General features: G+C 32.0%; 1 long non-coding RNA gene across 1 annotated transcript in view; it reads right to left on the bottom strand.

The window, feature by feature from the left end:
- Positions 1–15,233, bottom strand: part of LOC127713876 (uncharacterized) — a 194,011-nt gene extending 178,778 nt beyond the window's left edge. Inside the window, exon 1 of the long non-coding RNA XR_007987509.1 lies at positions 15,213–15,233. This is a non-coding gene — a long non-coding RNA (uncharacterized LOC127713876). The remainder of the gene's footprint in view (positions 1–15,212) is intronic.
- Positions 15,234–23,912: the final 8,679 nt, after the last annotated feature.

A 23,912-nucleotide genomic window follows, 5' to 3' on the forward strand; every position in this document is an offset into this window, starting at 1 on the left:
TATATATATGAATAATTAACCAAAGGTGCTGATCTACTTGGTCAGTTTCTTTAGTCTGTATAAAGACTAGCTACAACGTAGACCTATATGCACGTGTAGTTAATAAATTAAATAAAAAAAACTGTTATGAAACAGACACACATCTATCTATGATACTAGATACGAAATAAATAGCTAAAGGTCGTCCTCTGATGAGGGTTTACCTGGGAATACTCCCGAAAGAACCCGAAACATTGCATATTGAATTCTAAAGAATTAAGCAATAAAAAGTACGTAGTGTCAGGTCAGAAATATTGATACCATACCATGAATAAGTGGGTTTATGGTCTTTTTATAAAACAAAAAATACAGATACTGATACTGACTTTAGTGACAGTTTTATATAACGAATACAGAGATGAAATGCTGGCACTCTAAATTAAAGCGGACAAGATTTTGTTATCATTGTATTGCAATGTTGCTGTCATTTGTATTATACAATCCATCCTGACATCAAAATATTGCTGATTTACTATGCGGCTGCCGCTATATAGGTGCAAATATGGTCAGTTTTGTTTGATACTTTAAAATAGTTTTGTTATACGAGTCAGCCTGAGGTATCAAAACTACTGAAATTTTGTTGCGAGACAATATTTTTAATAGAAAGAGGACATGCTGGCTATCTAGATTGATGGGGACAAATTTTTGTTGTCATTGTAGTGCAATGTTGCTGTAATTTGTATTATACAATCCATCCTCACATCAAAATATTGCTGATTTACTTTGCGGCTATATGCTGATTTACTATGCGGCTATATAGATTTACATACATGACATAATAAAGTGCTAATATGATCAGTTTTGGCTGATGCTTTAAAATAATTTTGTTATACAAGTCAGCCTGAGGTATCAAAACTACTAAAATTTTCATGCGAGACAATATTTTGAATAAAAAGAGGACATGCTGGCTATCTACATGTAGATTGATGGGGACAAATTTTTGTTGTCATTGTGTTGCAATGTTGCTGTCATTTAATTTGTATAATGCAATCCATTCTGACATCAAAATATTGTTGTTTACTATGCGGCTATATAGATTTACATAATAAAGTGCAAATATGGTCAGTTTTGGTTGATGCGTTTAAATAATTTTGTTATACTAGTCAGCCTTAGGTATTAAAATTACTGAAATTTTGTTGCGAGACAATATTTTGAATAAAAAGAGGACATGCTGGCAATCTAAATTGATGGGGATAATTTTTGTTGTCATTGTGTTGCAATGTTGCTGTCATTTGTATTATACAATCCATTCTGACAATAAAATATAGCTGCTTTACTATGTGGCTATATAGATATACATAATATTAAAAGTGCAAATATGGTCAGTTTTGGTTGATGCTGTAAAATAATTTTGTTATACAAGTCAGCCTGAGGTATCAAAACTACTGAAATTTTCTTAAGAGACAATATTTTGAATAAAAAGAGGACATGCTGGCTATCTAGATTGATGGGGACACATTTTTGTTGTCATTGTATTGCAATGTTGCTGTCATTTGTATTATACAATCCATCCTGACATCAAAATATTGCTGATTTACTATGCGGCTATATAGATTTACATAATAAAGTGCAAATATGGTCAGTTTTGGTTGATACTTTAAAATAGTTTTGTTATATGAGTCAGCCTGAGGTATCAAAACTACTGAAATTTTGTTGCGTGACAATATTTTGAATAAAAAGAGGACATGCTGGCTATCTAGATTGATGGGAATAAATTTTTGTTGTCATTGTATTGCAATGTTGCTGTCATTTGTATTATACAATCCATCCTGACATCAAAATATTGCTGGTTTACTATGTGGCTATATAGATATACATAATAATGTGCAAATATGGTCAGTTTTTGTTGATGCGTTTCAATAATTTTGTTATACTAGTCAGCCTTAGGTATCAAAATTACTGAAATTTTGTTGCGAGACAATATTTTGAATAAAAAGAGGACATGCTGGCAATCTAAATTGATGGGGATAATTTTTGATGTCATTGTGTTGCAATGTTGCTGTCATTTGTATTATACCATCCATTCTGACAATAAAATATAGCTGCTTTACTATGTGGCTATATAGATATACATAATATTAAAAGTGCAAATATGGTCAGTTTTGGTTGATGCTGTAAAATAATTTTGTTATACAAGTCAGCCTGAGGTATCAAAACTACTGAAATTTTCTTACGAGACAATATTTTGAATAAAAAGAGGACATGCTGGCTATCTAGATTGATGGGGACAAATTTTTGTTGTCATTGTATTGCAATGTTGCTGTCATTTGTATTATACAATCCATCCTGACATCAAAATATTGCTGATTTACTATGCGGCTATATAGATTTACATAATAAAGTGCAAATATGGTCAGTTTTGGTTGATACTTTAAAATAGTTTTGTTATATGAGTCAGCCTGAGGTATCAAAACTACTGAAATTTTCTTGTGACACAATATTTTGAATAAAAAGAGGACATGCTGGCTATCTAGATTGATGGGGACAAATTTTTGTTGTCATTGTGTTGCAATGTTGCTGTCATTTGTATAATGCAATCCATTCTGACAACAAAATATTGCTGATTTACTATGCGGCTATATAGATTTACATAATAATAAAATGCAAATATGGTCAGTTTTGGTTGATGCGTTTAAATAATTTTGTTATACTCGTCAGCCTTAGGTATCAAAATTACTGAAAAATTGTTGCGAGACCATATTTTAATTAAAAAGAGGACATGCTGGCTATCTAAATTGATGGGTATATTTTTTGTCGTCATTGTGTTGCAATGTTGCTGTCATTTGTATTATACAATCCATTCTGACATCAAAATATTGCTGATTTACTATGCGGCTATATAGATTTACATGATAAAGTGCAAATATGGTCAGTTTTGGTTGATGCTTTAAAATAATTTTGTTATACGAGTCAGCCTGAGGTATCAAAACTACTGAAATTTTCTTGCGATACAATATTTTGAATAAAAGAGGTCATGCTGGCTATCTAGATTGATCAGGACAACTTTTTGTTGTCATTGTATTGCACTGTTGCTGTCATTTGTGTTATACAATCCATCCTGACAACAAGATATTGCTGATTTACTATGTGGCTTTATAGATATACATCATAAAGTGCAAATATGGTCAGTTTTTGTTGATGCGTTAACATAATTTTGTTATACGAGTCAACCTGAGGTATCAAAACTACTGAAATTTTGTTGCGAGACAATATATTGAATAAAAAGAGGACATGCTGGCAATCTAGATTGATGGGGACAAATTTTTGTCATTGTACATGTTGTTTTGCAATGTTGCTGTCATTTGTATTATACAATCCACCCTGACATCAAAATATTTCTGATTTACTATGCGGCTATATAGATCTATATAATAAAGTGAAAATATTATGGTCAGTTTTTGGTTGATGAGTTAAATAATTTTGTTATATGAGTCAGCCTGAGGTATCAAAATTACTGAAATTTTGTAGCGAGACAATATTTTTATTAAAAGGAGGGCAAAAATATTTCCAAATTTTTTAACCCTATATAAATTAACAGATTGACACACTCCCCATTTCCATTCTCAATTTTATAATTATAAGTGCAAATATGGTCAGTTTTGGTTGATGCTTAAAATAATTTTGTTGTACATGTTGTACATGTACCAGTCATCCTGAAGTATTCATTTTTGGCATTGTTTGTCGATTTTATCTGAAAACCAAGTTTATAAGATTTACGATACATGTTAAAACCGATAATAATAGCATTGTAACCAATATCGTTTTTAATTTATAGATAGGCAGATCGCGGATAAATTTGCATTACAAGCAAAGTTTTATGCGTACTTTATTTACAAATACATGTATATATATTTAATCTGTATTGTTTATATAACCATCATAGGCATGACCACGGAGATTTTAATTTTATACATTAATTTACAATATTGTGATCAAAATTCGTTTTTTAAATCAAATAAATAATTTTGTAGTCGCACGCTTTCTTTGAAATTTAATTGCATTATGGGTAATTTCGGATCGTGTAGATAGAATGGGGAATGGTGTATGGTGTAATGTGTAAGGTGTATGGTGCAAAGGTGTAACGTGTATGGTGTAATGGCACAAGGTGTATGGTGTAATGGTGTATGGTGAATGGTGTAATGGTGGATGGTGTGAGTGGGAAGTTTACACCATCCAAGGACTGTATGGGGATAACACAATCTTCCGGGACACGACAAAGACGGACACCAAGTTATTAAAGAGACTATTTTGCTTAAAAAAAATCAATGATCATCAACCAAAGCTTTTTTAAATTTATTTTTAGCCATTTCAGATCACTTTATATATATATATTATCTTGTCCCGGAAGATTGTTATATCTCCATATATGTGTTGCTGTCTTTTATCGTGTTTGAATTTACTGCTTTGTTGTACAGGGGTTTTCCAATAAGTTCCTCGTAAAGAATTTTAGAAAAACTAACAGTATTTCATTTGAATTCAGATTTATCTTCACATTCAGAGATAGTTCCTTCACCACATGGTCTATGCTAATTGTCATACAGTAAATATAGTGTTACAAACAGAGGGGTTTCCTGGAGAATTCACAAACTTTGTCCGGTATAAAAGGTGTTTGTTCCATGGTTTTGCATATATTTAGGTTGTATTTTCTATGTTTTTTATTGTTGATTAAATTCCATACTTCAACAGACAGTAGCATCAACGTACCAATTAGAATCATTATTGGTCATGCTTGTACACCAGTAATTCTTGTTCATCAATTCACTTTGTGTCTGATATGAAGATTCCCTGCTTTGGGTTTTGTGTTCTGTTGGTTTTGTGTTCAGTTAAGTTTTGTGTTCTGTTAACTAAACAGGAGTTGCTTTAAGCATTGAAGGCATTAATTTTCATAGTCATCCAGGAGTGCTTCATCACCTTTGGTGGGTTTTTTTCCTATAATATTTTTTTACAAAAGCCTTAAATGACATTGTTTCTTGAGGTTGGAGTAAGAATCTGGACCAGTAAAGTATAGGTACATGTAAGACAAATATGTGTTTATTTATAAGTTCTGTACATACTGACGAACAAACAAGACAAGAAGACAGCTCTGGATGGCTCCAAATAGGGCATTATGGAAAACCAAAATCTGGGATTTGGGAGAATTGGAAAAAAAGTGGGAAGTGGGAAAAATGGTGTAAAAAATGTGGGAAGCGGGAAAAATTTCCCCAAAAAAGAAGGATTTGGGAAACGAACACCCCTGTGTCACCCCCATCTACTATCATGATTTCTTTCTGGCTTAACTTACAGATACGCTCGCATATAATAGATGCACCTCAATATTACCCAATTTGACGTCAATAAAGCCTTTACTGTATCCTTTTATACGGAACAAGCTATATCTTTTGAAAATTTACCAATGAGAATCTATTAACAGATTTACCCTATTTGGACTTGAAGCGTATGACTAATTAACCGGGTCTCAAGTGAGCCGGTACTTGATTATGTAGAAAACAAAAGGGGATAGAATGGTGTAATTTTTTTCAACATCATTGTCCTATATTAGTTATTCATAAAGTTCAATTCTTTGATTAGTCGTTTTTACGTCATACCGGTTAACAAATTGAACCTCGTTATTTTAGTAGTATATATATCATGACAGAAATAAAGGCAACAGTAGTATTCTAAAACCAGTTGTTGGCATGACACGGGTTATGTTCTTCTCATATATTTTATGACGGTATAAAACTAAACCCCCAATAGGAGGGATTGTGCCTGATATTCATATGATGAAGACATAATCTTTTAATCAGTTTAATTGAGGTCTGGAGCTGGCATGTCAGTAACTGCTAGTAGTCTGTTGTTATTTATGTATTATTGTCATTTTGTTTATTTTCTTTTGTTTCCTATTCTGACATCGGACTCGGATTCCTCTTATACTGAGTTTTACTGAACGTACTGTTGTGCGTTTGTTTTTTTCTACATTGGCTAGAGGTATAGGGGGAGGGTTGAGATCTAAAAAAACATGTTTAATCCCGCCGCATTTTTGCGCCTGTCCCAAGTCAGGAGCCTCTGGCCTTTTTAGTCTTGTATCATTTTTAATTTTAGTTTCCTGTGTATAATTTGGAGTTTAGTATGACGTCCATTATCACTGAACTAGTATACATATTTGTTTAGGGGCCAGCTGAAAGACGCCTTCGGGTGCGGGAGTTTCTCGCTGCATTGAAGACCCATAGGTGGCCTTCGGCTGTTGTCTGCTCTATGGTCGGATTGTTGTCTCTTTGACACATTCCCCATTTCCATTCTCAATGTTATTGCTTTTCAATAGTCATAAATTGATTAAGCAAAAACAAATCGGGGTCACTAACCAAAACTGAGGGAAACAAATCAACTATAAGAGGAAAACAACGGAACAACAGAAACAATGATCTGCTAAAAAAACGAACGAAGTGTTGCAGATCTCAATCACACGATTAAAATTCTATTTAGTGCACAATTATCTAGGTCAGATAGAAAAAACATTGCATAATTTGTGTAGGTCGAATATATACATCACCGTGTTTGTACTTACATGAGCGACATGACGGGTTCCACGTGTGTATAAGAATTTGCTTACCATTCCGGACCACCTGAAATAACACCCGGTTTTTGGTAGGACTCATTTTGCCTAGTCTTTGGTTTTCTATGTTATGTTTCGTCTACATTTGCTTGCTTTCATCGCTTTTCGGTTTTTGCCATTAAGTCATTTATGTCATTTAGAACTGTTTTAACTTAGAAAGGATTCTAACAGTTTTACAATGGAACACTATCTGACAGGTCTATTCCGGAGGAGCTGTAGATTCATACCGTTCTAGAACTATTTAGAAAAGTTTTGACATGCAAACATTTTTGAAAGAAGGTTAAAACTGATCCCATCTGGATATACATAATATCAATACCCCTAATGCACTTTGAGATAACGAACTAACATTTACTGGTACAATACAAATATTAGTTTACCATGGTTCGACTTATTTTAGATAGAATTATTTTCCTGTGCCAAACTCCGATATGTTAAAAAAATGCCACTCTTCCAAAATGCCATTCCAGCTGCGCTGAAACTTGTTCATAAGATTCAATAGAAGAAAAGCGAAAGATATCAGAGAGAAATTCAAATTCATAAGTCGAAAATAAAGCGACACCACTATGGCTAAAAAATAAAAGACAGACAGACAAACAATAGTACATAAAACACAACATAGAAAACTAAAGACTGAGCAACACGAAACCCACCAAAAACTTGAAAATATGTTCTTTCTAATCATGTCAATTTTTTTTTTATCTTTTCTTATCACGTCATGTCCTTTTCAAAACACACACTATTACTCTAAAAGAGCTGTTATAGAGCTGAAGTTATGAGACATGTGCAAGTGCCTCTGCTTCGAAAGGAGTCACCATACTGCTGTATCCCAATCTTTGACATTTTTACCTTTTATATCTGTTTGTATTGCTCGCACATTGTTGTCAATATAATGATTTTTTTTGCGACTGTCAAACAATTGAGAGGTTAAGGTAGCTATAAAACCAGGTTAAATCAACCATTTTCTACATAAGGAAAGGCTTGTACCAAGTCATTAATATAACAGTTATTTTGCATTCGTGTAATGTGCGTGAGCTTTTGATTTTGACATTTGGTAAGGGACTTTCCGTTTTTGAATTTTTCTTGGAGTTTGTTTTTTTTGTTATTTTACTTTATACGTATACAAGTTTACGATTTCGGCTATGAAACACAAGTACATAATACTATTACCACCTACCTGAAATGAATTGCACATATCAATCAAACGAGTAGATTCGATTAGGCCACATATTTGCCACATTTCCATTTACAATTAAGATTTAGTATCTATTGACCATTATCGTAATAAATCATATTGTAAGATGGTGAATAAGTCTCTTTGTTAAAATTTTATAGATCAGCGTCCTTTTCATGACGTCTCAAAAATAACTTCAAACTCAAAATTCAATGACACAGGTCAATTTTCATAGGTCTTTAGTCCATCGGAAACATACAGAGCATACATGTCCGTCGACAAAACGATAATTTGACATTATGTTTGTTTTATTAAATTATATATATCACTGAATGGAATATTTAGTATGTCTTACCCTGAGCTCTATGTGTTCTAAACCAAAATGTGACATTCACAAACATATCTTTTTTGGGTGTAAATTTCAACGCTTAACAGGAAAAACTCGACAGAATGATTACATTCTTGCATGTCTATTCAGCAACTTGAAACAATTTTTTTTTATCTTGGAACAATTGACTTATTATTCTGGGCCAAATAATGTTCTTACCGAACATACTTCTTTGTGAATCTTTAATTCAAAGGTGATGAAGTAGTTCATGGTCAACTTACCACAACTTAGGATGATTTCTGTTTAAAGGTCACTAACACCCCAGTAGTGATGCATATATTTAATTTAAAACTCTACAAAATAAGACTTTTAAAAAATGCATTAGCACAAAATGTGGCATGCAAAAGTTGGACAGGGGGCACTCTGAAAAAGAAGAAATTACAGTTTAATGATGATAAATGTGACATATCCCTACTTGATTACATTTGAATCTTCTGAAATTAACAACCAGCGATGAATATAAAAATAAGAAGATGTGGCATGAGTGCCAATGAGACAATTAAGAACAATAAACATGTGAAAGTTCTCTCACAGGCAAATAACCCATAATTGTTAAATATAAGGGCATACACCACAAGCACAGGGACACATTCTACTGCATCCACAAAGCACGTGCAACAAACTTTGCAGTCGAAAGAAGTAAGAAGATGTGGTATGAGTGCAAATGAAGTTTAAGTCACAATGTGTAAAGGCAAGCGTGGATGAGTATTTATACATCCAAACACCATAATATTGAATCAACAATTAAGACCAAAGATATAATAAACACGTGAAAGCTCTCTCACAGACAAACAACCCATAATTGTAAAAGATAAGTGCATACACCACAAGCACGGGGACACATTCTACTGCATCCACACAGCACGAGCAACAAACCCTGCATTTGATAGAAATACGAAGATGTGGTATAAGTGCCAATAAGATAACTCTCCATCCAAGTCACAATGTGTAAAAGCGAGCGTGGATGAGTATTGAATAATTTGAATAACAGCCCACTCTAACACCCACATGGTTCTTGCATCAAAACATTTAAAACAACACTGTATAAATGTATGCGTCCGACGTGATTTTTTGCTATTGATTTTAATAAAGAGAGCTCAAAGACGAAAATTTGAAAGCCAAGGATGTATAGGAACAGAAAATATAAAAGAACAAAAACACTGAAACAGACATGTATTTTTATAAAATCTATGTGATTCTTTAAGAACTTTTTCCCTTTCTCGTGAAATTGAGACAATCAACCCAAATGAGGGAAACAAGCTTAACAAACTAAACAAGAGACAACAATAGCCTCAAATAAAAAAAACAACAATTAAGACAACAAAAGCTGCAAAAAGAATGATATAATGACAAAGATACAAATATACATATTTACAAACTATTAATTATTCAATATTTATATATATTATTTCATTTAATTTCATTTCTTTTCAGTAGGCTTTTGTATCAATAAATGCACGATGGACATGTATGCATGGCGAGGTACGCAACATTAATAGATACGAAATGTCTTGGGCCATTTCCTTACATTTAGAACGAAATATATTTATTTGTTTTGTTTAAAAAAAAACATATTAAATTAGAGTATGTAGGTACTTTTTTGACCAGGGCTTCTTTTGACGATTCCAGAAATATATGTACACTTGGCACATTTCAATACCCAAATCAAAGCGAGACAGCACTTAGTCTCTTGTAAACCATATCCATATAATGTTGTTCATTTTTTTGAAAATCGAGCTGAAATCGCTCTTTAGTTTTAACTAGTTGCCGAACCTTGTAACTGAGGTCTAAGACAAAAGATATATAGAGTATGGCTACACAGTGTACCGATGTTAAAATCTCGTAAATCAATTAGAAAGATATAAATAAAATTGACAAAAACGGTGGAAGCGAAACCGTGTGTGTCGAAAAGATAAGAAGTTATAAGAAATATAAAGCTTTATATAAATATTTAAGATCGTCGCAGCCGGATTAAGACTCATATGTGTTCAATTCTTCATACATAGGAGGCCACACGAGCACATTATGTTAACCATAATATAATATACAACTAAGTATATGGTTATTGATCTTTTGTTTGCATAAAAAACATTTTTATTTCAATTTCATTTTTTTTCAGTTAAGATCTACTAAGTTAACATATCCATACTTTATATAATACCGTGCACATTAGTTATTTTGCATTATAAAGTTTGATTAATTCACCTCTGTATCGTTTTCAATATAAAACCATGTTGATAAAATAAGTATTTAGTTCACAATACTTCATTGACATATATTTTGCTTGATTGACCTGAAAAATATCAAATAATCAAATGAACAGAATATTAACTTATTTCTTATATACCAATGAAGATTCGAAATTATACGAAAGTATAGGTAAAAAGGAAACGATGCATTGTTGGAAAATTCTTGAAACATTAATTTGTATTATTATACGACTATGATTTTTCTGTTCTTTCATTGGCCGAAAGCATAGGAAATCCTCTTGAATTTCACCGCGGCAAATTGCACAAGAGGTCAATACAAGATTTGGACCAGCGTCCATGTATCTAAATAAAGATATTCCAGAGCAACGTCAATGACGTAGTGTCCTGACGTCATGTTAATTTCCGTTTTTCTTTTTCTTCTTGTTCTCCTATTTTTTTCTCTTTTTGTTTTCGGTTCATATTTTTTAGTAAACGTAGTAAGTTAATACCGTTAATTTACCATTGGACCCTTTTTAACAGAACTATTATCTTATTTTATTAAATGCTTAGAATTCATTTATGTATGATCAAACAATAAAACAACTGTCCGTCTCTGATCTCGCGCTGTAATGACAATTAAGTTATCAAATTGAATACCGAAGAAGTTCTTGATATTTAAAAGTAAAATGATTTCAAATTTTAACATCTTATATTTATGTTTTTGATTCTTACGAATAAAACAAGTACCTTTCTCATTTTCTAATTCCTCATACAAGTTTGGTTTATCTTGAGCACTCAACGCTTCATAATGGTCCACTGAACTAATACATATAAAAGGGAGATTGATAAAAAGACATGCAATAAAGTTAAAAATACAGCACACATCTTTAAACAGTATTTGTACTAAACTTATGAGCTGAAGAATTTCTATTGATGGGTTTTGTGCGAAACATTGGTTGTGCGCACTATAATCGATAAAAGAAGATTAAAATGCTTTATAATACAAATAATTCCATAATAATAATGTCAATTTAACAAATATTTATTCATTTTAGTAAATTTTGAAGAAATGTAACAGTTCAAAATGAAGCGGTATCATTTATATTTATAAAAAACAATGTAGGAATAATCCTGTTCTATCTGTTACGAATGTTTTTACAATAAACGCGTTTGATTGTAAACGAGAAAGTTAGATTAAAACTAGTCATTATTAACTGGTATGATTAACATAATACATTTTTACTATTACTTTAAATTTCATAACTGTTTAAATTATACTCAAATTACAGAAGAGTTTTATTCTGTTTAGATCGTATATGTTTAAAAGCTCTAAAGCGTTTTATGGTTGTGGTTTGAAAACTTGCAACCACGAGTGTTATTTATTACAGGTATTCCAAAGACTTCACGTCTAAGTTATTCAGTATAAAACGTGTTACGACCACTGGATCTGCACCGCATCTGGTGTTCTAGTATATCCTTGAGTAGTAAGTTTTCAGTGACGCAGTTCGTACATAAATTGAAGGTATGTTTTGACTTTTATTTCCATATTTATAAATTATGTAGTTTATCTAAAATTAAAGATGCAACTCCATGAGGCAAAGTATGTCTATTACGATTTTGCTGTTATTTTTGAAGGCCAATGTTATTTTCTCAAACGTAATTTGTCGGATGTTTTATTGCTTTCACGTTGTGATCAAATATAAGCACTGCGACGTTCAACGCAGGTTGAATATTACTGTTTGCTTATTACAGATAAAAGATATCAGGAAACATAATTTGATTGTTTCCAAATATCTCCTTATTTAATTTGTACTCCTGTATTTTTACAGGAAATGGCTGATTTAAAGATATGCATATGTACGTATCCATTTTTTTTTATCCATATGAAAACTTACGGTTTACACGATGGCAGGCCTACAAGATATACAAATATCAATTGCGATTGTTCTAATAACAAATTTTCTATTATGCAATTTGTGATGCATGATTTGTTTTAAACAAGTATCTACTACATTTATTATGGAGGTATAAGTACAAAACGTCAACTTGAACTTGTGTGTAACGTGTGGTAAATTTATTTCAGTTTTGAAGAATTAATATTATATATAACAGCGAAAAGTATGCATAGATGCTATTCTAATATATCAATACACTGCATATCCTTTTTAGTATTACATGTAAGCATTATTCAGAAGAACTTGTGAGATTCACCGGATACTAAATGTATACTGTTTTTTAAGTAAACCCAATTTAAGAAAACAACAATAAGTTATTTACTTCTTTTTCTTCTTATATATTAATCGTTTGATATTTGTTGTTTGTTTTACCGCAATAATTTGTATTCTGTAACTCACTCAAATTATATTAAGCTCACATCATTCTACAATTAATTGCGCACCAGGTATACGTGTACACGTAAAAGGTAAAATAACAAAAATACCGAACTCCGAGAAAAATTCTAAACTGAAAATCCCTAATCAAATGGCAAAATTAAGAGCTCAAACACATCAAACGAATGGATAACAACTGTTATAATACTGACTTGGTATAGGCGTTTTCTTATGTAGAAAATGGTGGATTAAACCTTGTTTTATAGCTAGCTTAATAATGTGTTCTATAGTAATATTCTATTACACACCTTTATGATTATCTAAATCATCATACACTTCAACATAGTCTTTAGTTCCAAGTGATTCATAGGTTTTACTAATTCTACAAAATGCACAAACAAGTCATATTAATTTATTCTATATAAAACTGTAATCAAAATGGGACTTCTATGAGTAAAATAGATGAATCTGAATGATATACGAATCTACTTTATAAATGTATAAAATCTATTTAAACTAAGAAAGTCAAAAGTAGACGAAATTATCAATATCATATTTAAAAACAAATGAAAAATGAAAACAAAAACACTTACCATTATGATCACATCAAAAAGAGTTGAAAACTACTTATAATAAAAGTAATACAAAATACATTTTAATCTTTGTTTTATATTTATTAACTTTTAACTATAAAGTAACGAACAAAACAGTGTCAATTTTTATCCCGTATTAATGAACCTCACCTAGGAAAATTTTTCAAACAAAATATGTTAAAAAATTGGCTTTTATATTGTACAACTCTATATTCTACTATTTTATGCTAGTTTTCTGTTATTTTTGGGCTATACCGTGGAAAACACATCAGGGTTCTTAAATTATATTGGTTTTAATCTATTTGCCAGCTAATTACCGAGGAACTATCATGTGTGCCGTTGATCGTAAACGTGTAAATAAGTTATAGATAATGAAAGAGTGATTGTCGTAAATATATAAGATTCAAGTTTTCACGTTAATTAGTTAAATACTGCGAAATATGGCTATTAGCGATTTCAATCCATATATCTCGACTGTATATACCATTTGTTGTATGTATAAAATAACATTTGGGAGTAACAAATTCTCTAGAATCGAACGAATACTATGCGTTAACATAGCATCGGAATAAATGAACAAATTATTCCAGAAAATCCGGAACGCCTAAACCTTCAGTTCCAAATATTGTATTAATAATGATGACAGGATTACATTAAAAAAGACATTTATTGTGTAAGTTCTGAAAAGGCAATAAACAAGAATGGAAGCTTGGGGAACTGCAAATGGCACTGTAAAAAAACGTCTTGCCAAAAATTTTCAATACTTTCCTGAGAAAGAAATAACACAACTGTGAGGTGAAAGCAGATAGTTTCTCCTAGTTGTTTGTAAAATATTTCTTTATTTATAGGCCTTGATGATACTTCCTCAGATGAAGACTGAAGGCGATTAAAGTTTGTGAAATCATTTTTGCCAATATAAATGTATAAATTATAGATAAAATTCAACCGTTGATTTTTTTTTTCTTGCAATTTTGATTTAACATTCTTAAAGGAGTCGATTACAAAGAAACAAATTGGGATTCATGTACTGATTTTCTAGGAAGGAATGGAAAGCCTAACTTGATAATGCTTGAAATCCCATATCTCTTGTTTGTGCTAAATTACATCGTAAAGAATTCTTATCGCAACATCGTCGTGCAGCTATTCCCGCCGTAAACCGCCTATCTACACGAATCACTGTCATTAACGGGTGTATTTAGGATACAAAAGTAAACATGTTTCATTTAAATGCATCGCCTTTTACGCCCCCCCCCCCCCCCCCTCCCCTTTCCCTCGTAGTAGCATTTGCGTGCTTAAATAAACAACAAGGTCGTTTTCTTTTGCCAATATTTCAAATTCGCGTAACTGTTTAATAACGCAATTGATTATTTTGCTATTTTAGATGAATATCATAAGCAACGTTGCGAAAACAACGCATTAAATTTGGATACATTATTATCTGCTCTTACAACTAAATCGTATGCCCTTTAGGCTCTTTTTAATTTATACATATTTTGTTCATGCGTTCGAGCAGAGATCCATGATATGAACTAAAACGTTCTAACCGTAGTTTGGATATTACTGTTTATAGATTACCGATGTTTTTCAAACGAGAGGCTGTTTCTCAGCTACAAATTTGATCAAAGGGCGACAGCCGATGTGGCAGAGAAAAATCCTCGAGACAAATGATATTCTGTTTGCCTATGACGTCGTTTATATGGACAACGGCAAGTAGGATGATATGAAAAATTATCGCAAAAAAAGATCAATGGAAAAAATCATAAAATAGCGATAATCGCTTATAACTGAAAAAAGGACACATAATTCCTCAATATCCGAAGGTCTTTTTATTGCTGTAATTGGTATCGTGCAGAACATGGATTATTGAATTCTGCGCTGTATACATTATATATCCATATAAAACTTACGATTTAGACGATGGGAGGCCTACAATATATGCAAACAACAATTGTTATTGATCTAATTTAAAACCCTCTTTCAGGCAAAAGAGAGGTGTGTTTCTTCATAAGAAATGCGACAACTGATAAAACAAATTCAAGATATGCAAAACTATGAAATTAACTTTCTTTTTTTTTTCTTTGTTGGTTTTTTGTCTTAGTTTGTATCCTCCGACTCACTGTTAAATTTAACAAACTGATATAGTTCTACAACCGTTTGCACATCAGATATATATATATATATGTTTGTGAAATTTTATACAAAAACAATATATTTCACACACCTTTATGGTTCTCTAAATCATCATAAGCGTCAACAGCGTCTTTGGTTCCAAGTGAATCATAGGTTTTAATAGTTCTGCAATATGCACAAAATACTCATATTAATTTATTCTATATTAAAGTGAAATACACAAAACGTTCCAGAATTTTGGGTCCTCCATGCTCTTCAACATCGTACCTTATTTGGCCTTTTTTAGCATTTTTGATTCAAGCGACTCTAATGAGTCGTTTGTTTTCGACACGTGCGTCTGGCGTATCAAATTGTTATGCTGATACCTATGATGAGATTAATAATGGAACCAACATGATCAAAATAGGAGAATCTTGGTATTTTAATGTGTATTCATAAAAAATGCAGTGCTAATTAAACTGTTAATACGTGTATACTGTTGATAATTTTGAATTCTTCCCTGTTCAGCATATTCATTTCCGTAATCCTTTTGCTGTCAAAACCCCCGTACCCGAAACTTTACCTACATTTTTTGTATAAAATTTATGTTTGTTGTTATTTCCTTCCAGATGAGTTTGATGTTTAACGTCATTGTTTGAATGAAAGTCTTTCCGAAATGTATTTTGTTGCAATAATATTAAATAATAGAGAAAATGTTATCTTTTAGTTTTCTTGTTTTGGACCAACTTTAGAAAAAATGAATATCAAATCACCTTGAAATATCTTGGTACGAAATCAGATATTATACGAAATGTAAAACGATTTATTGCAAGAGTGCAACTTTCCATCGTACTTACTGTTTTTGTTGTGTATCGGGAACAAATATATCATCTATTTAAAGAAGAATAAACATGTTAGTAAATGTAACTACTTCGCTTGTGTTAAGGTACATGAATGTTTCACAAAGCGATTAATGCATTGTATTTGAAAAAGCATTTATTATTCTTGACAGCATTTAAGGAGCGTTAACAGTCAAATTCTCATATTTTATCTATAACATACTAAAACATATATCCAAATTATAAAAATCCAAAAAGAAACAATTATCGATTCATTGGTTCGCTATTACATGTATAATGTTTCAGCATTTCCTGTGTATTGTCGCCAGACGCTATCTTATTATCCACCGACTAGACCTCCAAATATAAAAAAGAAGATGTGGTATGATTGCTAATGAGACAACTGTTCATGAGAGACCAAATGACACAGAAAGTAAAAACTATTGGTCACCGTATGGCCTTTAACAATGAGCAAAGCCCATACCGCATAGTCAGCTATAAAAGGCCCCGAAATGACAAATGTAACACAATTCAAACGAGAAAACTAACGGCCTAATTTATGTACAAAAAAAAGAACGAAAAACAAATATGTAACACATCAACAAACGACAACCACTGAATTACAGACTTCTGACTTAGGACAGGCACATACATAAAGAATGTGGCGGGGTTAAACATGTTAGAGGGATCCAACCCCCCAACCCCCCCCCCCCCCCCTAACCTGGGACAGTGGTGTTACAGTACAACATAAGAACGAACTATATAAATCAGTTGAAAAAGGCTTAACTCATCAGATGGATACAAATAGAAATACATCTAACAAAAATACAGAGTGGACGTGGCCGGGTACTTGTACATCACAACAACAAAAAGACACTAAGTACAGATCTGAGAGTACTTGCAGTTACTGACAGCTAGTTCAAAGCCAATAACAAGTAATAAAAAATCATGTATCTAAAACTAAATTATCAATCATTACACATCCAACATCCAATCGATTTAGTGAAAAGACGTCATAAACAGTCAGAGAAAAACATGATCTTGTGGAATGCTAAGATACAGGTATCAACCGATTGTAGATCCATGAATGTGCATATGTATATACCAATAATATTTAGTTTGCTTTTAATTTACTGATAACAAAATCAATATTAATACCAATAAAAACAATATTCAAAGTTCTAATTACAGTGTTGAATTGGTAATCTTTTAGAATAAGTTTATTTAAAGGATTGATAAGTTTACCAGGATCGTTTTTAAATTTCCAGGCACAGTAAACAACATCTCCGTAACAATGAAGATGTGCTATCCCGTTTGAAATAAGTTTTCTACAGGTACAACCAAACTTCAAAACCAAATCTTTATATCTATGGAAGAATTTAGTAAAGGTTTTAAGTAAGTTGTGGTAACGAAATCCCTGACTTAATAATTTACTAATAATACATAGATTACGTTCATTAAAATCCAAAACGTCACAACAGACACGGGCATAGCGAACGAGTTGTGATATATAAACACCGTAAGATGGTGACAAAGGAACATCACCATCCAAAAAAGGAAAATTAACAATAGGGAACGAAAAATCGTCCCTTTTGTCGTAAATTTTAGAGTGGAGTTTCCCGTGTAAAACTGAAATATCTAAATCTAGGAAAGGACAGTTATTACCGTTCACATTTGATTTATTTAAAGTAAGTTCCTTTGGGTAAATTTCGGCAGTATATTTAGAAAATTCTTGATTATTTAACGAAAAAATATCATCAAGATAAAGGTAAGTGTTGTTGAACTTATCAATTAAATGCAATTTAGACGGGTCTTTACTGAGTTTGGTCATAAACTGTGATACAAAAACAAGTCTGCTATTAAAGGGGCGCGATTAGTGCCAATAGGAATACCTCCAAAGACTATCGACGATCATTTAACGCAATTTAAACAAAAATATCAATATGAATAGAAAGTCAGCACGTGCAATCAAATTTTTTTAGGTTTGTTTGATTTCATGTTATAGGTTTAAGATGTATGTGAATCTTCGGTTTATCTGTAAAAGAATGATTTTTGTGGGCATGACTAGTCAACGAAATGGTTATTCCTAGTGTCTTCTTTGTTTCATTTGAATGTTGACATAATGAATCAACATGCTGACCACCAAATGCTAAATGCATCCATCTTGTCTAAAGGTCAAATAAGGTTAAATAAATATAGTTCCAATGGAGTTGAATTATTGACATACAAGTTAATAATACACTCGTGATGTCTTTTTGGTATATTTTGACGAAATTAAACAAAATGGACTGCCAATAGCAAAATAGTATTTCTCTATTCGTCTTTCATAAATGGTTGTCATATTTCATTTTTTTTTGTCGAATTCATAGCTTATGCTCTTTTAGGTGTGAAGTTAGTGTAAACATAGTGACGAGAAAAAAATCACATTTTTATTTCGGTACATATGGTTTTTAGAAGAATTGTACTTAGTGCATTATACGTGACCTACTTGATCTACTAATAACTTCCTCGTACTCATTTTCGATCTGCACGTTCTGAAAGCCACTGTTTTCATAAAATCCAATATTTCTTAGAAATAAACAAAATATCAATTTTGTAAATGTATTTCACTATTACAGATAATTAAGTTTCAAAAGGAACATGTACCTGTTATAAATCTTTTATTTACCTCTACGGGTAGTTAATAGACACCTGCAAAGTTTTTATGAAGTATTTTCAAGGACTATGACTACTCGTTTTGAAACAATGGTAACGCGTAAAGTTTACAGGTGACACGTGATTGTCTTATTTTCCAATTTGCCCCATGTTCTTTTTTTTTCATGTTGTTATCTATTATCCATTGTTTTTTTTCCCATTTTTTACTTAACCATGGCTTTTCACTACCTCTCTCTTTGACCTATGCAACTTGATTTACTAGTTACATATTTCTATCATATTTCTTATTCGGTAAGACATTTTGTTCGAATACATGATTACACAATGCAATTGTGTTCAAATGTAAACAATTTACAATTTATCAAATAGCATCCCTTGCCTTTAATTAAACAATAATATCATTTAAAGTAGAACTACAACAAATAACTCATTTCAATCATTCAAACAGACTTTTTGTCAAGAAGGTATACACATGCAGTGTCTTCATGAATTATACTGATCTTGGTCAGTCGGGAAACTGCTAATACAAAGAAACAACAATTATTTTGGGATTTTAAGTTGATTATAGAAGAGGCAAAAAATTGGAAACAACACGTTTAATAATTTCATGCGTCCGAAGGGATAATCAAACTCATTTAGGCGAAAATAAACTATCAAACGGCCATGGCACAATACGACAAACGATGAAAAGACAAATAACAATATACAATACACACCATAGACAACGAAACACTGAGCAGCACCACGAACTCATTTAAAAACCGACAATTGAAACACATCTGCCGTCATCCATGAAACAGATGTTACACAACTTCCAACCAACGCATGATGGCCACTTTATACTTGTCTAAAGGATGATTTCAACTTCACCACTTGGAACTCTTGATTAGTTTCCTTGTAAGCAGCAATCTTTTATCAAAGATACTAAGATAGGAAACAAAAGCTCTGGAATATCGCATCAAATGAGTGATGCATACTCCATATGCAGCCGCAGATGGAATGTTGCTTCATAGAAATGGAAAATTCAAAATATGGAAGATGAAATCATCTCTTTTATCGTAAAGTTTTGTTCGCAATCAACCCTCATTTTAAATTTCTAGATGTAAGTCAAGATATGATAAAGACTTGTCCGTATCTGTTGTATCATTTATTTTAAGTTCGATGGCATATGTGCATTTAATATAGTCACCAAACATTGAATTATTTAGTGAAATGACATCATCTATATAGCGGAACGTAAAGATAAAAGATAATGCAAATTCTATTAAAACTATCAATTATTTTATGCTTGTCAAGAGGATAGCAGTTATTACAAAGACAGGGTATGCAAGTTGGGACGGCAGCGATGAAAGGCTAAAAATTTGGGGTGCCAACGGAAAACAATATAACGCTGGAAAGAAACAGATATTTCGCCTTGCAACAGGCCTAGTATAGACAGTTGTAGCAAGTATTTTTAACCGAGTTTGTACTTACATGAGTAACAGGACTTGTGCAATAATTGGAACAGAATCTGGTTGTCCTGCCTGCGCATCAAAAATCACCAACGTTTTTGGTGTCATTCGTGTTGATCAGTCCTTAGTTTTCTATGCTGTGTGTTGTATACTGTTGTTTTTCTTTTGGCAGTTTTCGGTTTTTTTTTGTCATGGCATTGTCAGTTTGTCATCGACTTATGAGTCTAAATATCTCTTTGGTATCTTCTGTGTCACTTAAACGATATAAGAGTTTTGCACTCTATTTACAGGAGTAATTGGATTTATCGTGCCCATTATAACCGGACATATCTACGAGTTTATGAATTCCGCACAGTCAAACGAATGCCCAACGTTGACAAGGCTTTTTTTGTCAATTAAACCATAATCATGCTCAACACACTTATGTACCCCAGTCACCCTATGCATTATATATGATCTGCTCTGAGTTGTGAAGACGTGATCAGTTATTGTACAGCACCATTTCTATTATTCAATGAGAATAAATATGTTTTAAATGTAATTATGGAACCTTTCGTTGACAATTATTTTGTCATTCTTTGACCTTAAGATAAACATTTTACTTACGTATTAGTTTGTTTCTTGCCTGTCAATGATCATAAAGTTAATTACGAATGAATCCAAGTAAAACGCGAAAGAAATATGTTGATAAATGTATGATCTGTATTTTCATTTATAGGGACCAGTCGATGATATTTTAGTTGCAAAAGTAATGTAACATATAAACAATATATATGTGCATGCTTCGTAATTAATTATAAAGCGATAAGCAATATAATATTAAAGAAAAAATAATAAAATAACAAATACTTTATAGGCGTCCGAAGCGGTCTTTGAAACTTTCTTCATCCAAATATTTCGAAAAGCTATCAAATAACAATCAGAAATTAGTCCAACGCAAAAAGAAAACACCATGGCCAAAATGATGACCGTCGAATAGAAAATGACAAAGACAAAACAATACATAGAAAACTAAAGATTGAACAACACGAACACAAAAAAGCTGGGGTTGAACTCGAGTACTCATAAAGGGTAGGAAATTTCTATCCAGCTAGTGGCACCTTTCGTGATACTCATTGCAGTAAAACATTTGGCGATACTCCACATTCGATTATGTCACAACGACGTGGGAAGGGATTAGGGTTTCGAAAAAATTAATTTAAAGATAAGGAGAAGTGATATGATTGTCAATGAGATAATTATCCACCAGAGTTCAACTGACGACGATACAAGCAAACGTTCATGTGTCAATCTTGGATAAAAGTGACTGACTTGTTTTTAAGTAAATTTTATTAACTGACTCTTCCATTGTAATTTCTTACAGGTGATGTATTCCATAGTATCCCTGTACATCTAAAGCGAACCACATGAAGGATAGATAGTGTTCAAATATGCTATCAGAATATCATCATGTAAACTTATAATTGCAGAGTAAATGACATGTTTTCCTTAAAAATCTTCATCAAATGATGATCGGAATAGAATATTGTGAAAGCCATGTAAATAAACATCATATGAACAGAATATCAGGGAAACACGTTTATTCGTCTTAATGTTTTGCTTAATTTTCGTATTTACTTTTTCTCTTTTTAACGACCAGTATGCTTATGATGATGGTACATACAATCAGTGATACTACCATTACAGCTGCTACAGCGCCAATTACAGCGTTTGAGGATGTTTGAATTGCTGTAAAGGATATTTATTTGTCGTTATTAATAATTTATATAGATATGAAATGCATAAAAACAATATAAAATAGTCATGAATATTGAACAAACTCAATGGCAAATCTCCCGAAATTGTGTCACTCACAGGGTCAAATATTACATGTATTACTCTAGTAACCGTTTTTGGAATTAGAACATTAAAAGAAAAACAAATGTTTTGAATAAGCTCATGTTTAAAATATGTGTCAACGTGCATTTAGGCAGAACACAGATTTAAGTATTATGTTTTAAATTGCCGAAACAAAAGATCTGAAAATCCTAGAGATCCGACAGGTTATATTTCAACTTATACCTGACATTAGAGTTCTTGTTGTCACAATATCTGTATGTTTGCTCTGATTGAATTTATTTTTTGCATACATTCTCAATTCATATAATGTGTTATCTTGCAGTCCTGACAAGATGTAAATGTTATGTGTGCCTAACTGGTTACTGGATTTAATTTCCTGATGCACCCATGTATAAGTTCCACTAGTACGATATTGAACGTAGAAAGTCTGTGTTAGTCCTTCATCATTTCCAGGTATCCATTGAATTGTTATACTGGTTTCTCTTGAACTAGTGATGGTAAAATTAAATGGCGTTTCTGGTGCACCTAAAATCATATTTGTTTTCCATCATTTGTTTTAATTAAAATATTTACTCCATTTTTGATTTATTATATAGTCATCAATCACGGTTTACAAAGATAGACGGATTTAAGGGTCATAAGTATAATGACTCGAAAAAAAAATTGAAGGCAATGTACATTTTTATAAGATATCACGTCACTTTTTAAGAAAATGAAACTACGTAAAATAATCTTTACTCACTTGCAGATTCCAGAGTCACTTCATGCTGTACGTACTGAATATCATAATAAAGACGTAAAGTATACTTGGTAAAATCAACCTCATGTAGATCATTTATAGTCAGTGTAACTCTGTAACCATTCAGCTGTACGTCTACACCATGAAACATATCTTTAACTGTTGCAGGTTCTTCCTTGATGGCATATTTGTTTGATACTAACTGTACATTACCTATATACCAACTTATCCTGGAATACTTGGGAATACTGTACACATTAACTTTTAATTCAGTACTTTTACCAAACTTTCCATACTGTGTGTAATTATCTCTGTTGTCAGATGTTATCACTGGTGGAGCTAAAAGCATCAGTAAAACTTGTTCCATTGATAATATATTTCACTCAAGTAAACATTTAAAAAATTTTAAAAACATTTTTGATAAAGTTTAAAGTAAAATACATGTTAACAAATTGTTGAACCGGATGTAGATAATGAAATAAGTGCTTTTCTCAAAATATAGTATTTGTATCAAGCGCAAACACAAGCAGTCCAAATGTTTCTTTCTCTGTTTACAAATTAAGGGAGACCCCCATTTATATTTTTACCAACTTGAGGTATTCTCTCCCCATTGAAAAGAACCTTCAAGCAGCAATTGATTCTTCACACAAATAAATCTTGTCTCTTTATCATACAAAAAAACTCAACCAGATCTGTTTCAAACGCAAACAAATTTACAAAAACTACCTGTTTTTTTTAATAATAACAACACTTGTAAAATAATATTAGAGGCACAAAAATAAGGATACACAGTTTGCTTACCAATGAGACAACTATTCACCAGAGACCAAATGAAAAAAAGAAGTAAGCAACTGCAGATGATCGTAAGGCCTTCAACAAAGACAAAAAATCGTAAAGTAAGCTACAGAAGTCATAAAGGTCTAACCACTTATATGAGTGTTTTTCATGAAAGAAAACATGATAAACAATAATGTT

Source organism: Mytilus californianus, unplaced genomic scaffold, assembly GCF_021869535.1.
Source record: "Mytilus californianus isolate M0D057914Y unplaced genomic scaffold, xbMytCali1.0.p SCAF_83, whole genome shotgun sequence".
Classification (NCBI taxonomy): domain Eukaryota; kingdom Metazoa; phylum Mollusca; class Bivalvia; order Mytilida; family Mytilidae; genus Mytilus; species Mytilus californianus.